The sequence below is a fragment of the Mauremys reevesii genome, linkage group 4 (genome assembly GCF_016161935.1).
Source record: "Mauremys reevesii isolate NIE-2019 linkage group 4, ASM1616193v1, whole genome shotgun sequence".
Taxonomy (NCBI): Eukaryota; Metazoa; Chordata; order Testudines; family Geoemydidae; genus Mauremys; species Mauremys reevesii.
Window position 1 is genome coordinate 146038426 of NC_052626.1, and position 17797 is coordinate 146056222.

General features: G+C 47.3%; 1 protein-coding gene across 1 annotated transcript in view; it reads right to left on the reverse strand.

The window, feature by feature from the left end:
• LOC120403190 (NACHT, LRR and PYD domains-containing protein 1-like) overlaps positions 1-17797 on the reverse strand; it is a 63218-nt gene that overhangs the window by 2089 nt on the left and 43332 nt on the right. The window lies entirely within an intron of this gene.

Below are 17797 nucleotides of genomic sequence, written 5' to 3' on the forward strand. Positions count from 1 at the left end.
TCAGGCTTTTAGCTTCTGGTTATTATTACTGATACATCAAACGCCCAGCACAGGATGATAAGCTCAGTGCATTGTAAATGTCTGTCATACTGTTGCTCCTTTGGCTGAGCAGAACGCTGTAATTTTGGGCCCTGCGGGGTAGTTTCAGTTTGGACGAGTGATCAGTGATAGAAGTCCGGTATATTTTTGGTGTCATTTGTTTATGCCCAGAAACAGACACCGCGTCCTGCTTCCCTGGCCAGCAGGAGGAACGTACAATTCATGAGCTTTAGCAGACATCCCCAACCAGACACTCAGCCTGCTGCCCAATAAGCATCTGGCTCGTCTGCCTCTGCTTCCATACCGGGTCACCCAGCAACTGCCTCTCTAATGGCCGACTCACTGCGACCCCCCGAACACCCAGCAGCAGGTTGGCTTCTGGCTCAGATTGTCAGCTCTTTGGGACAGGGATAATACCTGATCCCTGGATAGAGCTCCCAGACACTACTGTAATACACTTATAAATTAACGTACTGCACCTAGCACAATTGGGTTCTGGGCCATGGCTGTGGGTCTCAGGCAACACAACAAATAATAACAGACTTGGCCTGCAGGCTCTCGTCTGCACTACAAAACATTCTCAATTGCTTCCGCTGTTAGGTAAGAAGGCAAATACTTAGCTGCCCCCATTGGTCTCTGATGGTCCTGCACCCCGATGGCAGCCATTAGCACCACTCAGCACCACAGTAAGTTTTAGTAATGATGTGTGAAACCCATTGTACCACAAACATAGTAATGGCTTGTGGGGACACCCAATTCCAGTGTATTTCCCCCATTTTAGTATCTGTATGGTGCTAGCACGTAGGAGTCAGATGGATGAATATCTTTAATACCAGGCAAATTGGTTGAAACTACAGTAAAGAACAGAATTGTCAGACCCATAGATGAACATAATTTGTTGGGAAGAGTCAACATGGTTTTTGTAAAGGGAAATCATGCCTCACCAATCTACTAGAATTCTTTGAGGGGGTCCCCAAACATGTGGACAAGGGGGATCCAGTGGTTATAGTGTATTTAGATTTTCAGACAGCCTTTAACAAGGTCCCTCACCAAAGGGTCTTAAGCAGAGTAAGCTGTCATAGGATAAGAGGGAAGGTCCTCTCATGGATCAGTATCTGGTTAAAAGATAGGAAAGAAAGGGTAGGTATAAATGATCAGTTTTCAGAATGGAGAGAGGTAAATAGTGGTGTCCCCCAGGGGTCTGTACTGGGATCAGTCCTATTCATAAACAATATGCAAAAAGGGGAAAACGGTGAGATGGCAAAGGTTGCAAATGATACAAAATTACTCAGGGAGTCACTGTGAAGAATTACAAAGAGATCTCACAAAACTGTGTGAAAGGCAGATGAAAACAACACAATGGCAGATGAAATTCAGTGCTGATAAAAGCAAAGTAATGCACACTGGAAAACATAATTCCAATTCTACAAACAAAATGAGGGGTCCTCAATTACTTGTTATCAACCAAGAAAGAGATCAGGGAGTCATTATGGAGAGTTCTCTGAAAACATCTGCACAATGTGCAGAGGCAGTCAAAAAAGTGAACAGAATGTTAGGAACCATTAGAAGAGAGAGAAAAAAAAGTCATAATTCCTCTATATAAATCCACCTTATGCCACCACCTGGAATACTGCAGGCAGGTCTGGTCACCCCATCTCAAAAAAGTTATATTAGAACTGGAAAAAGTACAGAGAAGTTCAACAAAAATGATTAGGGGTACGGAAGAGCTTCCATACAAGGAGAGATTAAAAAGACTGTAAAAGCAGCCAAGAGTCCTGTGGCACCTTATAGATTAACAGACGTATTGGAGCATGAGCTTTCGTGGGTGAATACCCACTTCGTCGGATGCATCAAAAGACTGGAAATTATTCATCTTAGAAAAGAGATGACTAAGGGGGGAAGTGATAGAGGTTTATAAAATTATAAATATTGTGGATAAAGTGAATAAGGAAGTTTTTTTTTAACCCCTTCACATAACACAAGAACCAGGAGTCACCCAATGAAATTAATGGGCAGCAGGTTTAAAACAAACAAAAGGAAACTTCTTCATGCAACACACAGTCAAACTGTGGGACTCGTTGCCTGGGGATGTTGTGAAGGCCAAAACTATAACTGGGTTAAAAAAAGAATTTGATAAGTTCATGGAGGATAGGTCCTTCAAGGCCTATTAGCCAAGATGGTTAGGGATGCGACTGCATACTCTGGGTGTCCCTAAGCTTCTGACTGCCAGATGCTGGGACTGGAAAACAGGGGATGGATCACCTGATAATTGCTGTTCTGTTTATTCCCCCTGAAGCATCTAGCACCAGCCACTGTCAGAAGACAAAATATTGGGCTATATGGACCATTCTTATGTTCTTACAAACTGAATTTGAGTCAACAATGTGGTGCAGTTGCAAAAAAGCTTGCTGGGGCATATTAACCGGAAAGCCATCTGCAAGGTACAGGAGGTAATTGTCCCACTCGACTTGGCCTTGTGAGGACTAAGCTGGAGTCCCGTGTCCAATTCTGGGTGCTGCACTTTAGGAAATATGTGAACAAATGGAAAAGAGTCCAGAGGAGAGCAACGAAAACGAGAAAAGGTTTAGAAAACCTGAGCTGGGAGGAAAGATTTAAAAAAAAACTGGGCATGTCTAGTCTTGAGAAAAGGAGACTGAGAGGGGAGCGGATAGTATTCTTGAAGTATGTTAGAGGCTGTTATAAAGAGCAGCAAAGAGTCCTGTGGCACTTTATAGACTAACAGACGTATTGAAGCATGAACTTTCGTGGGTGAATACCCACTTCGTCGGATGCATGTTATAAAGAGGACAGTGATCAATTGTTCTCCATGTCCACTGAAGGTAGGACAAGAAGTAATGGGCTTAATCTGCAGGAAGGTAGATGTAGGTTAGATATTAGGGAAAAAATTTCTAACTCTAAGGGTTAAGATCTGGAATAGGCTTCCAAGGGAGGTTATGGAATCCCCATCACTGGTGGTTTTTTAGAACAGGTTGGATGAACCTGTCAGGGATGATCTAGGATTCCTGGGCCCTGTTTCAGTGCAGGGGGACTGGACGTTATGACTTCTCAAGGTTCCTTCCTGCCCTGCATTTCTATGATCATCCCCAGAAGCGGCAGTGGTCTTGTCAGTAGCAACCACTGGATGATTTTAAAACTTTTCAAGAGCTTTTCAACAGGATGCCTGAGCTTCTCAAGATTTCTCTGGAAATGGTTCAGGACAAAAACGTATAAACTTTGATATTGTGCAACTGGCTTCTCAAAATAGAGCTCCTCTCCCACCTAAACGCTAGTTCCTGTCCCTATAGGTCTATAAAAGTCAGTTACAGGGCTAGCTGCACCTCTCTGTCCCCTTTCTGGCTGCTCAGTGCATCCTTCTTAGCGCTCATGCCTTCACCGTTCTTGGGATGGAATCATGTGATCCTTCCACGCTTAGGCCAGGCCCTGGGCTACAGCACCCTGTGTCTTCACCATTATTGCCCTGCTGGTCTTTCCTTCAGGAGCCTATGACTAGTGGCTAACAGCAACCAGAGAGTCTTCTTAAAACAAGTATCAGAGTTCAAGTAACAGCAACCGTGTTCGTCTGTATCCACAAAAACAACGAGGAGTCTGGTGGCACCTTAAAGATGAACAGATTCATTTGGGCATAAGCCTTCATGAGTAAAAAAAGTGTTTTTTTACCCACGAAAGCTTATGCTCAAATAAATGTTGGTCTTTAAGGTGTTACCGGACTCCTCGTTGTTTTCTTTTCAAGCATCAGGAACTTTCGTTCCTACTGTTTGTTAGTAGGAACGAAAGCTTTACTGAAAAGGATTTTAAAACTACATATAGCCTACAGGCATGTCTATTTTACCTTAAAAGCATGTCTCTCTCAACAACACAAGTTGGTCCAATAGTAGATATTACCTCACCCACATTGTCTCTCTCTTTTACCTAGAGTCCTACTAACCCATAATGGTTACCCTGGCAGGCCTAACTTCTCCAGACAACCCCAGCAGACCCTGTGGTCTCTGTTTACCTCTCACTCTCCTCTCGAGAGAATGTCTCTCTTTGAACTTTCCAGGGTCTGTGTTCTCCCCTCTTTGCAGGGCAAAGGCTAGTCTGTGTAATCTGGTCTGATAGGCTCAGCTGTTGACAGAGCCAGTATTATCGAAGCTAACAGTTCTGCCTTTAAAGTCCTTAAGTGTTTGCTGAGAAGTCGTTATCAGGAGCCATCCACCTCTACCTGAGTGCCTTTTCTGGATAAACTAAGTCAATATATAAAAACAATGAGGAGTCTGGTGCACCTTAAAGGCTAACGGATTTATTTGGGCATAAGCTTTCATGGGTAAAAAAAACACTTTTTTTTACTCATGAAGGCTTATGCCCAAATATATCTGTTCGTCTTTAAGGTGCCACTGGACTCCTCGTTGTTTTTGTGAATACAGACTAACACAGCTACCCCTCTGATACTTTATGTCAATATATGGTTTCAGAAAACACCACAATAACCAAGCCACCATACTGTATCAATACAATATTACAAGGCAGCTCCAAGTCCAACACAACAGGACACGGCTGTGATGCACCCCCACTGCCTTGGTCTGCACCTGAGTTTTGCACTGACCATCAGCAAGTACCGAGAGGGGTTGTCTTGTACAAATCTCTCACCCCTGCCAAGATCTTCTGCTGAGCTGAACCTACCTGGTCTCACAAGGGCCTTCCAGACCAGTTGCTTATCACTTTGCTCCACCAAGCTGAGCTCCAGTTTGTCCAGTTTGTCCACCAAGCCCTGGGTATAAATCTCCGTGTATGGATGTTCATCCTGGGGATCTACATAACAGCTCCTGCAGTAAAGACAAGGCGCTCCATTAGGGGTGACCCTGCCAGAGCCAGCAGAGCTGTGAATCAACAGTGCACAGGATATCCCAGTTACCAGTAGAATCTAGCTCCAGGCCTCAGTCATCTCTTGCCTTGATTATTGCAACCTCCTCACCTCTCTCCTCCAGTGCATCCAAATGTTGCTGCAAAATTCCTTGAGCACAGCATCCTGCAGCACTATACAGGGGCACTGGGGCCAGCATGGACTGTGAGGGGAAAGTGCCCCCTACTATACCTCCTACCCTGCTCCCTGCAGCACAGCGCCCCCTAGTGCTATGACTAAGTTGCAATGATGACTTCAGGAGAGGACCCTTCACTGAAGCACAGAAGATAAATTTCACTCACCTCAGGTGTTATCTCTACATCTGATGCGCTGGATACTGCATAATGAGAGCCATAGGTTAATGGCTTGGTTTTAGGAGGTTTGCGCACACGTATTGATTTGTACTTTCTTTCATTGTCATCAATGACCTGTAAAGAACAAGCACAGTCATTTTTGAGATACAGGCAGACAGGGCCACAGAAGACATTTTGTATAGGGACTACCACAGGGGCAGGAGAGCCAGTGCAGGTTCCTGATTCCCATTTTCCTCCTACACAGCAGTCCTTGGAAAGAGGAGCCTATTGCTATGACGACAAGGGAAAACAGTGCTGTGAGAACGGCAACTGAGGAGCAATCTTGGTACAATGTTAATTGTTTATAATTAAGGCTACAATTTTGGCACAGATATTTTTATTAAAAGTCACAGACAGGACGTGGGCAATAAACAATAAATCAAGGAAATAGAGCTGAAGCTCACGCTCAAGCCCCCTCCCCGGCTTGAACTGAGATCTATGGGTTTATAGCGCTTGTATAATACTTATTATTTATCTGCCATACCTGCCAGGCACATGAAGTGGGGGAGGTGCACAGCTGCCACAGCCCTGGCTGGTTCCGCCCAGATGTTGAACAAAGGGCCGGCGATCATCCACTGCTGCATTTCCAGTTCAGTCTGATGACAACGCCAGGATTCATATTCGTATTTGAGAGTCACAGCTGCCCTCACCTCGAACCCCAGTTCAGTTTCAGAGCATCTGAAGGAGCCTGCCTGGGGGAAGTGAACCCTGCCCATCAAAGGGAGAGGGAAGAAGAGGGTTAAACAACCCCAAATGCAAAGTGCCCATCAGTGTTATCATTCCCATGGTGTGATGGGCTGGGAAACAGGCCCAGCAGAGTGAGTGGTTGTGTGGGGAGAGGATAAAAGGGGTTATGTGCCCTATTTTTTTAAAAAGAAACATTTATTTTCTTTTCCAACTTAGATCCCCCCCATAGGGTACAAGGCTCACGCACTATAATACTCCACACACACTGATTTTTTATTTGAGAGAAAGGCGACATACCAAAAAATCACATAGCTGGGTATAGGACACAGGAGTCCCAACTCCCAGCCCCCCCACTATAACCACTAGACCCTAAACCCCAGAGCCAGGGAAAGCACGTAGGACTCCCCCTCCAATCTTACCCACTAGAGCCTCCTACATTGGCTTCCATGCCAACTTATTAATATGAGCACCTCAAATTACAAAATAGTTTCAATGCCATTGGTTCCAGCTCTACCACTTTCTGTGACGCCAGGCTCTTTATGAATCTCCATCTTCCCTCAGACTGGAGGGCTCTCACTCTTACCTCAGGAGTCCCCTGCTAGAGTCCAAAGCACCCAAACAAAGGACCAACACAAACAATGTTTGCCCATCCTGGGCCCATAGAAAGTACCCATCTCCCCTGGGTTCTCCTCCAGGTCACTTCTCCTTCTGCAGAACAGTGGCAAAACGGGGGCTCCCCAGGGCCTTCCTCTGGCTGGGGCCCCACCACTCAGACCTCACTACTTCTGGTCGGCCTCCCTCCTTCCTGGCACCCAAGCCCCCCATCTCTGTCACCTGACCGCAGGTGCTCCCCAACTGCTAATCAGGTCTAGCCAGGGCGTTCCTGTTCAGTCACAGGAGACCTGAGATTCTCTCCCTTAATGGAGGTTTGTCCCCCTGTGACAGGAGCCTACGTCCCACTTGCAGAAAAGCCAGACTTAGGGCCAGCTTTACAAAAGTCACCCAAAGATGCAAATAGGTGCCTAACTCACTTCGGCACCTCGTGGGATTTATCAAAGTGCCTAACACCCATTGAATTTCATAGATTCCAAGGCCAGAAGGTACCACTGTGATAATCTAGTCTGACCACTAGTACAACACAGGCTAGAGAACTTCCCCAAAATAATTCCTGGTTGATCCAGAACAAATCTTTAAAAAAAAAAAACACACACCCAATCTTGAACTAAAAATGCCCAGTGATTTCTCCATCATAATCCTTGGTAAATTGTTTCAGTGGTTAAATATCTGACACTGGTAAAAATGTCTGCCTTATTTCCAGTCTGAATTTGTCTAGTTTCAACTTCCAGCCAGTGGATCTGATTAGACCTTTGTCTGCTAGACTGAAGATTAACGCCATGGCAGTAAAGCGCCTAACCTGCTTTGACCCTTTTGAAAGTCCCACCTGGCACTTTTCTGCATCTCTAGGCACCTAAACACCTGTGTAAATTTGGCCCTAACGGCCCAACTCACTCTTGAAAATGTGGCTTAGGCTCCTAAGTCACCTTGGGAGGATTTGGTTTTTATCGGTATATACGTCAGTAAACATTGATTTCCTCTTACACACACGAACTGACGAAAAAATGCTTCCATTGACAATAATCAAAAATTACAGATAGGCAAAGTAAAAGAAATGCTGATTAAGAACTTTTCAGAGTTAGATTTGAGGCTATTGACTTTATATATTTGGACGTGTGATGTGGACACGTTGCTTTACCACTTACTAAACTTCAATTTTTGAATCTCAACCGCTACTGGCATTAAATAATTATTGTCTGATGTCCCTGTAATTTCCCACAATTGTAAAAATTTAAATAGATAAAAAATAGGGGGAAATGCTTAAAAATAAATATTGATATTTTCTGTCAACATTAAAAATTGAATTTTGCAAAGCCTCATTAGAAATAAGGCTACGAATTGGTCGCAGAGTCCATGATTTTAAGAGATGTCTGCTTTGGGTTCAAGTGTTATAGGTTTGAAACGTCTCCTAAAGTTTCTATAAATCCAAACAGACCCTCCCCCCATAGAGCATGTGATTTTCATAGGCTTGTAACTTGGGCCAAATGTAGATGGATTTTCAAAGGAACGGCAAAAACCCCTTACCAAATTTCAAGTCCCTGCTCTAAAGCATGGAGGTGCCAAAGCTTCTCAAGGAAACAGTTGTAAGAATTTTTCAACATGGGCTAAACAACACATTCCCCTACTTTTATTTTCAGAAACAACTGAACCATTTAGCTGAAATTTCCCCCCAAAATGTATCCTTCAGTTTACATTTTGGCAAAATTCTCAGCAACTGAAAACAGGGTCTCATAATGGAAAGTGTCAGGCAACCTTAATTCTAGGTGTCACTATCAGCTCCATGTAAATAGTGCCCCCAAGCTCTGACCTGTACGTTTTCTGGTTCTCCTCCGGGCCTGGCAAAATCTCTGGTTGTACTTCTGCAAAACCCTAAAACAAAGACATTTGTATTAACTTGACTCCAATAAGGATTTTCAGCTGGATAATTCTTGTGACAGGAAGAACTTGTTAGCTAGACATAGAGTCCTGTGCAAAATCTTCAGCATGCAACCTGCCCATGCTACCAAAACTCTCTCTTAAGCTTGGATTATCTTGTGTCTTGACTGCAGTAAACTCATTCCCTCCAGTCCATTCAAAGTGCTGCTACAAAGTGCTGCACCTTCCTGGCTATCAGGGCCAGCATTTGCTTTGGGGCACTGGGGGCAGTTGGCCCCCTGACTTTTCATAGGACTATAGGCTTCATTCTGGTTTCCTCCCCCTGTTCTCAATGAGAGGCTATGGATTGTCCTTGAGCAAAGACCCTCTTTTAAAATAGCCACCATAATGAAGACAAGCTGTCCTTAATGAAGATGGTGGCAGCGATCTGCAGTAAGAAGATGTGTGTCTTTACAATCAATTAGATTTAATCTAGAACTATAAACTCATCTTAACTAATCACAATTGTATTGGTATTGGTTGGCATCACTCCAGGGCACAGTTAAAATTATTTGGGTGCCTTAACTGTGCATTTCCAAATCTTAATATATTTGGCTTTTTTGTAGATATAACCTTACCTCTGAATGGCCTGGGTTTGCAGTTTTGGAATAGTTACATGTCTGTTTGGTTTTTTTACCCTTAAATTACTGAAACATACTTAACATTAATTCCATCTTAATGCAGTTTTTGTCTGGGAATTTTCTGTGGTGTTTCACTAATTGGCGATTTAATAACAATTTAATGTCAGTTCTGCGGAGGATAAACTACTGCTTGCTCTCTCTTCACTGTATTGACTTTAGGGGTTAACAGGAGCAAAAACTCATTGTTGTTGCTCCAGTCAGCAGTTCTGGCTTCGAAACACATGGGGACCTGCCCTGTCAAGGAAGAAAGGGCCATTTTTACATAGTCTTGAGGAGAAGCGCTGCCAAGTCATTTGTAATTGCTAAGATTATTCTTCTATTTCCTCATCCCTTGTTCCCAGCATATAAACACAGGCAATGTAGTTTCCTCTGAGTTAAACAGTGTCCCATTTGCATAGCACAGACACACTGACAGTGTGAGATAGTGCCCAGACACCACAGTGATGGGGACAGAACACACAGAGAACAAACACAATCCCCTACCTTCTCTCTGCGACACAAGTCACATCTGTCCTTTCCCCAGGAGTCTGAAGTGGCATCTTCACTTCTGCGTCTCACTCCTGCAGAAGGGAAAGTATTGGGTCAGGGCAATACATCCTGAAGGCAAGACTGTTCCCAGCTCTGGGGAGATGTGTAGGGGCAGGCCAAGCACAACCGAATCCTTACACTCTTAGATGCCTAAAAACTGAGGTTAGCACCACTGCAGTGTTACCCATCACTCCATAGTTACCCCTCCTCTGGTCCTTTCCATTCCACAACTGATCCCTCTCCCCTCTACTTCCCCGTCTCCAGTGCCAGTTTCTGCTCAGTGAGCGTGTCTCACACTGTCTGATCCCGGGGAACATCCTCAGAGCATGGGGGATGAGCTGACACCACCACCACCAAAAATAATAACGGTCGTGGGTCACTGGACTTGGCTTCTGCAATTCATTTTCCAATCTCCATGCCTGGAAGTCCCATGAGGCCATAAGAAATATTTAAGAGGTGAGTTAAAGCCCATTTCACCAGCCCAGTCCATGTAGTATCTCATTACACACACACACACACATAGACAGACAGATGGGCAAGGGTGACTAGTGTTAAAATAATGGCCAAATCTCAAGCGTCTCATGATGGCATGAGACGCTTGAGACTTTTTTTAGTTCAGTTCAGATGGAAGCTGTTCCCATGTTTATCACAAATATACTATTACTCATGGAGGAATTCTGTGCCACTATGCATGCACAGAATTCATGACTGCTGCAGAATTTTTATCCACAGAAAATACATTCTGCTCAAGAAGTTCTGACTTTCGCCCACCAGAGGTCGCTGTGGTGCCAGAACAGCTGGCTGACCAGACTTAACAGCCAACAGCTGGCTGCATTCATTATAGTGCCTGCCGGTGCAGCCAGGTTGGGAAGCAGTGGGGCACGTGGGGCTTAGGGTGACCAGACAGCAAGTGTGAAAAATCGGGATGGGGTGGGGGGTAATAGGTCGCTATATAAGAAAAAGACCCAAAAATCGGGACAGTCCCTATAAAATCAGGACATCTGGTCACCCTAGTGGGGCTGCTGGGGGGTTGTCAGATACTGGGATTCAGAAGGGTTAGTGGGAGGAACAGACTGGGGAATGGACTCAGGAGCTAGTGGGGTGACAGCACTGAGACAGGGGCTGAATGGCAGGGGTCTCCAGGCCACATGGGGACAGGGGTAGGGGATCTCCAGGCCAGATGGGGATGGGGGGTGTGTGTGCAGGGATACAAAGGGACAATGGCAGATGTGCCTGACTGACTGGAGAGGCTCAGGGTCAGCCAGGGTCTACATGAGAGAGGCTCCCCAACTCCTTAACAATCCCCCCCACCCCAAAAGAAACTGTTCCATACTTCTCCCGCCCACACCCAACAATCCTCCAGATTAATTCCCAGGCACCTTCCCTCTCCCTAGCTCCTTCTTTACCCCTGACTCTCCCAAGCCTTTGCACTGCTTCTGACGGGTGTGGGAAATACGGTTCTGTATTGTAGTTTAAATGAATTACTCAAAGATCTGTATTAATATGCCTAGTAAGGAATCTATTTGTCAAAAAATTTTTTCCTGAATCTCTTTTTTTCTCTGCATTGTAACAGACATACTTGCTGACAGATATTTTGAAAGAAATTACCAAAATAATTGAAACTGGAATGTTTATATTGTTAATTTGACAAATAAAATATGCATCATTTTAAAATATTGTGTGCAGAATTTTTTACTTTTTGGCACAGAATTTCCCTGTATAATAGAGTGGAACAAAAAATAGTGGGACTTTCCAACATTGCAACTTTTTTTCATCCTGAATCAGGACAAAAGTTGAAATAGCAAAACTTGGTGCAGAACAAATTCTGAACATTTTGATTCAGAAAAGGTGAAATGTTTTGTTTTGGAATTTTCAACTGAAACTAAACATTTGAACATTCCTGAATCAAAATGTTTGATATTGTTTTGTTGAATTGACCCAAAACGCTTTGGAGTCAGTTCAGTGTTAAACTGCATTTCCCTAGGGTCGTGCACTGCTTCATTAAAGCTAGTTATCTAATGTCCTCATTTTCCCCTTTGGGCTGGGATCCCTAAGCAGGCTACATCTGGAATGATGCAGCAGCCATGTGACACCCATAATGCAGCATGCTGCAGGATAAGCAGGAAGATGGTGTGGCATCACGGTATATGTAGTCTAGCCAGGGAGCCCAAACCATACTACAGTAAGGTGTTACAACCAGGAAATGCAGCTTCATGTCGAACTGACTAAAACATTTTGGGTCAGTTCTATAAACCAAAATATTTTGTTTCAATTTTTCCAATGGAAAAATCAAAACATATGATGGCGTGGACTGCACCCTCAGCAAGTTCGCAGATGACACTAAACTGGGCGGAATGGTAGATGTGCCGGAGGGTAGGGATAGGATACAGAGGGACCTAGACAAATTAGAGGATTGGGCCAAAAGAAGTCTGATGAGGTTCAACAAGGACAAGTGCAGAGTCCTGCACTTAGGACGGAAGAATCCCATGCACTGCTACGGACTAGGAACCGAGTGGCTAGGCAGCAGTTCTGCAGAAAAGGACCTAGGGGTTACGGTGGACGAGAAGCTGGATATGAGTCAACAGTTTGCCCTTGTTGCCAAGAAGGCTAACGGCATTTTGGGCTGTATAAGTAGGGGCATTGCCAGCAGATTGGAGAATGTGATCATTCCCCTCTATTTGACATTGGTGAGGCCTCCTCTGGGGTACTGTGTCCAGTTTTGGGCCCCACTCTACAAGAAGGATGTGGAAAAATTGGAAAGAGTCCAGCGGAGGGCAACACAAATGAGGTCCCTTCCAAGCCTTATATTCTATAATTCTATGATAAACAAATTCAAAATATTTCCCATGGAACCTTTTCAACAGAAAATGAAGTTTCTGCAAAATCATAAATAATCCCGATGGAAAATTTCCAATCGGGTCCCATATATAAAGGTTTCTTACTCTTGTGGATTCTCTCATGTCGAGCAAGGTTGGAGCTGTCATTGAAGCTTTTCTCACATTTGGAGCATATATAGGGCTTTTTTCCTGTATGGATTCTCTGATGGCGGATAAGGTTGGAGCTGTCATTGAAGCTCTTCGCACATTCACCACATTTGTAGGGTTTCTCTCCCGTGTGGATTCTCTCATGGCGAGTGAGGTTTGATTTCACACTGAAGTCCTTCCCACACTCAGGACACTTGTAAGGCTTCAATCCCAGGTGGAGGCTCTCATGTCGAGCCAGGCTGGACCTGTCACGGAAGCTTTTCCCACATTTGGGGCAATTATAGGGTTTCTCTCTCGTGTGGATTCTCTGATGGCAAGCGAGGTTGGAGCTGTCATTGAAGCTCTTCCCACATGTGGGGCACTCATAGGGCTTCTCTCCTGTGTGGATTCTTTGATGGCGGACAAGGTTTGAGTTCAGACTGAAGCTCTTCCCGCACTTGGGACAGGTGTAAGGCTTCAGTCCCAGGTGGAGTCTCTCATGTCGAGCGAGGTTGGAGCTGTCATTGAAGCTCTTCCCACATTCCCCACATTTGTAGGGTTTCTCTCCGGTGTGGATTCTCTGATGCCGAATAAGGTTTAATTTCAAATTGAATCCGTTCCCACAAACGGGACATTTGTAAGGTCTCTCCTTGTAGGTAGAATTTTCCACTTTCCGTTCTCTGTCTGCAATTTTCCCAGAATGCCTTTTGTAGGGAGTGACTTCCCCATGTCTCTCACTCGCCGCGTGGGCACCGTCTGGAATAAGACGACAACAATCAGCAACTCACGCATTTCATTCTCTCAACTCCCCCCATAAAACAAACCCTCCCAGTAAAGCTTATGAACTCTAGTCAGCATCTGCCCGTTGTCTGTTTAGATGTAAAGTCTTTGGAGCAGGAGGCTTGTTTGTAAAACTTCACACACACCTATGGCAGAACCTAAATAATAATAGGCCTGATTCGCCACTGCCCTGCACTTCGTGTTGTCATTTCCACCTGTGCAATAGGGCAGTAATGTCTCACCACGCTGGAATTCCCGACTCATGGCTATGTTCTATGTGCAAATGATAGCAAAAGCATCACAAGCCCCTGTCTTACAGGGAAGGTGTTTTCCTTTTCTTTTTGGGGGTTGGGGGGGTGTTGTTTGGGGAAACGTATTTCCAGGGTCAGGATTAACTTCTGCTTTTGATCAGGTGATATGCAGCCGCTGGGAAGTGGAGCCTATTTGATTTTTAAATCAAGACACTAGTGACAGGCATAGGCACCACCTTTTCCCAGCGCCGGTGGGTGCTCGCGTCCCCCTGCCCCCACTATGACTCCACGCCTTCCCTGCCCCCATTCCATCCCCTTCCCCAACTCCGCCCCCTCCTGCTGTTTCACGGCAGGAAGCGCTGGGAGCTAGTGGGAGAAGCGGCATGCTCAGGGGAGGAGGTGGAGGTGAGCTGGGGTGAGGGGGCGGGGAACTACCGGTGGGTGCAGAGCACCCACCAATTTTTCCCCGTGGGTGCTCCAGCTGCGGAGCACCCATGGAGTCAGTCCCTATGGTGACAGGCAGTTTACAGCAGCTGGGAGGCAAAGTGAGTCAGAGAGACAATTGCAAGCAGCAGTAGATCACATTGGGATGCTTGCAGGAAATGGGTGTAGAGAGATAATGAGGCAAAGGTGATGGGTCACATGACTTGTTGAGGAACACCAGGAAGTGTTAGGTGCTGAGTCCTCCGCAGACAGGTGTGCTTAGGTTTACTTGTACAAACAAGTGACTATGAGTTAATATCCCTGGGTGATTTATAACTCACTGCAGCTCTTGCCCTGGCCTTAGCAAATGCCTCGAGCTCCTGTTCTCAGCTCCTGCCCTCTGTGGCAGAGACCAAGGAGACAGTGCATGTGAAAGAGAAAGGGGGAGCTAGCGGTCAGTGCAGAGCTCAGGTCAGGGGTCAGGACTCTGCCTCCTGATTGGAACCCTCTCTGTGTGTAATTACAGGACGATGTCACCCCCAGGCCCATGAGGTCCCCATGTTATTTCTCTCTCGCTGGATTCCTGAGTCTCTTCTTCCCCTCTTCTGCTCAGGGCCAGCCTTAGGGGTGGGCGACTGCCCAAGGGCGCTGCACCAGTCAGGGGCCTCCGTGGGGTGTAGTGTCAGAAACTGCTCCCAGCTTGGTTGGGGGGCACCCAGGGTTCTCCCTGCTTCTTCCTGCTGGAGGAACATGGGGGGAGCGAGTGGTGCCCCAGATACTGCTCAGCCCCCTCCTCCCCAACGTGCCTCTGTGCCCCCTAGAGGGCTCGGGGGAGGGGCGGGAGGGGCGACGTCCTGCATCCAGCTCACCTTCCCCACCTGGGCTGTGCTCTCCTGCCCTCCCCTTACGCAACCCAGGCGAGAAACGTGCCCTGGATGCTGGGAGCCCTGATGTCTCTCTTTGCTCCCCCCTAGGAGCGCAGGAGCAGCGCTGGGGGGCAGGGGAGTGAACAGCAATGCCAGCTGCTCCATGCATCCAGGTCACTTTCCCTATGTAGGTGCCGGAGGGGGCAGGGGGGCAGGAGGCGGTAGGGGGCTTAGAGGGCGGGATTAAAAGGGGACACAAGGGGAGTGGGGAGCCCACAGGGGCCAGGGACAATGGGGTTGTGCGGTGCCCATGGGCACCAAAATACAAGTTTGCCCAGAGCACCATTTCCCCTGGGGCGGGCCCGGCTTCTGCTTTGTAGCTGGGCTGAGCCCAGGCTCTGGAGAGCTGAGCGGAACCGAGATGGGGGGAGGTTCCCTGGCTGGGGTTAGTCAGCCAGGGCTGGATCTGGCGGCGCGGTGCCCTGGCTTGGTCTCCCCTGGTGTAAGGGGGCGTTGTACCAAAACCCCCTGACCCTCAGCCCGAGCAAAGCAGCCCTGCAGCTCGCCGGGGGGCGGGTAACAGCAAACGGGCCGCGGGCCCGCAGGGAGATCCCGCAGAAACGACAGTGAAAGCTGGACTCTGCGCCACGCCAGGGAAACGTGGCTTAATACCCCGGGGCCTGACCCCGGCGGAATGTCCCAGCTGGTCCCCACTGACCTCGGTGGGAGGTTTGCCTGAGCCGGGGGGGTGGTGTCAGGATTTAGCTCAGCAAGACCAGAAAGCTCCCAGCTTGCGACATTTGTTATCGCAGTGAATTGCTCCCCCCGCCCGCCCGCCCCCCCAGCCCTTTCTATAGCCCGGTTCCATCCTGCGAGAGGAGAAAGGTTCTTGCTCCAGCCGGGATCAGGCGCCAGCCCTGACCGGGGCAGGGTATGCAGGGCGGGGCACCAAATCCGGCCCCCGTTGGGTCTGATCTCCCCCCGGCTGGCTCCTTACCAGCGCTTGGTCTCCTGATGTCTCGCAGGAGCTTCTCGGTCAGCTTCTTCCCATAGGGCTTCCCATAGAAAGTGACCACCAGGTCACCGAGCTCAATGGAGTCCGCACGTCCCAGCCTGCCCCGGGGGATGCGTTCATAGCCCTCCTTCAGGGGCGCTTCTTCCAGTAAACTTTTGAATCTTCGCAATTCCCGCTCCGTCAGGCTGTCCACCCCACAGGCTTGCCCTCCCCTCCCCATGCCGCGTCCTCTGGTGGCAGCTGGCCACGCCAAACGGGGCTGGAGCAGCGGCGGAGGCAGCGGAGAGAGGGAAAGGCCTGAGCAAGCAGCAGGAAACGATTTCTTCTAGAGAGCCGGAGGAAAGAACATTTACCACACCCAGCCCCTGGCACTGGCCCATCAGGCCTGTGTGCGAGCATGCAGGATCCTGTTTGCCTGAGCTGGTCCCTTAAGGCCAGGGTGCAATGACTTTGTAGGCAGGAGTTCTCAACCTTTTTCTGTCTGAGCCTCCACCCTCCAACTTGCTATAAAAACTCCCCTGCCACAACAACTATTTTTCCACATATTGAAGTCGGGGCTGGCATTAGGGGGTAGCAAGCAGGGAAATTGCGTGGGGCCCCCCCGCCACGGGGGGACCCGTGAAACTAAATTGCTCAGGCTTCGGCTTCAGCCCTGGATGATCGGGCTTCAGGTTTCTGCCCTGGGCCCCAGTGGGTTTAATGCCGGCCCTGCTTGGGGGAGCCCCTGAAACCTGCTCGCAGCCCCCAAGGAGGGCTCAGACCCCTGGCTGAGAACTGATGCACTAAGGCGGGGGTTCCCGAACTGTGCACCACATCCCAAAGATGGGCCGCGACACAGTCCAGCGTGGTCTGCCAATGCAACGGCATTCTCCAGTCAAGCTCTTAGTAAAGCTTTAACTCCACGTGACTTGTGTAATCTAAGTAAAAGTTATGTAAATGTGATGTTTTGAGCTGATGATGTTGGACAGAATATAGAAAAAAATTTATTTTTGTAATGTATTTATTTATATAAACCAAGCTGCAATATGTCATGTTTAATTCTCACGAGTACAATGGTGCATTTTACTGCAACATACACATGGAATCCACCAATTATAACTGTAGAAAACAGCAAGCAGTATTTTAATCTGACACGGAAGATTTATTTTTTCAAAAATGAGAAGGATACACTGGTGGAGAAGATAATGAAAGTCCTGGACCATCTTCAACTACATAAAAGGAATCATAGAATCATAGAAGATTAAAATTGGAAGAGACCTCAGGAGGTCATCGAGTCCAATCCCCTGTTCAAAACTAAACTAAACTATCCCAGCCAGGGCTTTGTCAAGCCGGGCCTTAAAACCCCCTAATGATGGAGATTCCATCACCTCCCTAGATAACCCAGTCCAGTGCTTCACCACCCTCCTAGTGAAATAGTGTTTCCTAATATCCAACGTAGACCTCCCCCACTGCAACTTGAGACCATTACTCCTTGTTCTGTCATCTGGTACCACTGAGAACAGTCTAGATCCATCCTCTTTGGAACCCTTCTTCAGGTAATTGAAGGCTGCTATCAAATCCCCCCCTCACGCTTCTTTTCTGCAGACTAAATAATCCCATTTCCCTCAGCCTCTCCTCGTAAGTCATATGCTCCAGCCCCCTGACCATTTTTGTTGCCCTCTGCTGGACTGTCTCCAATTTGTCCACATCCTTTCTGTAACGGGGGCCCAAAACTGGACACAATACTCCAGATGTGGCCTCATTAGTGCCGAATAGAGGGGAGTAATCACTTTCCTCGATCTGCTGGCAGTGCTCCTACTAATGCAGCCCAACATGTCAATGA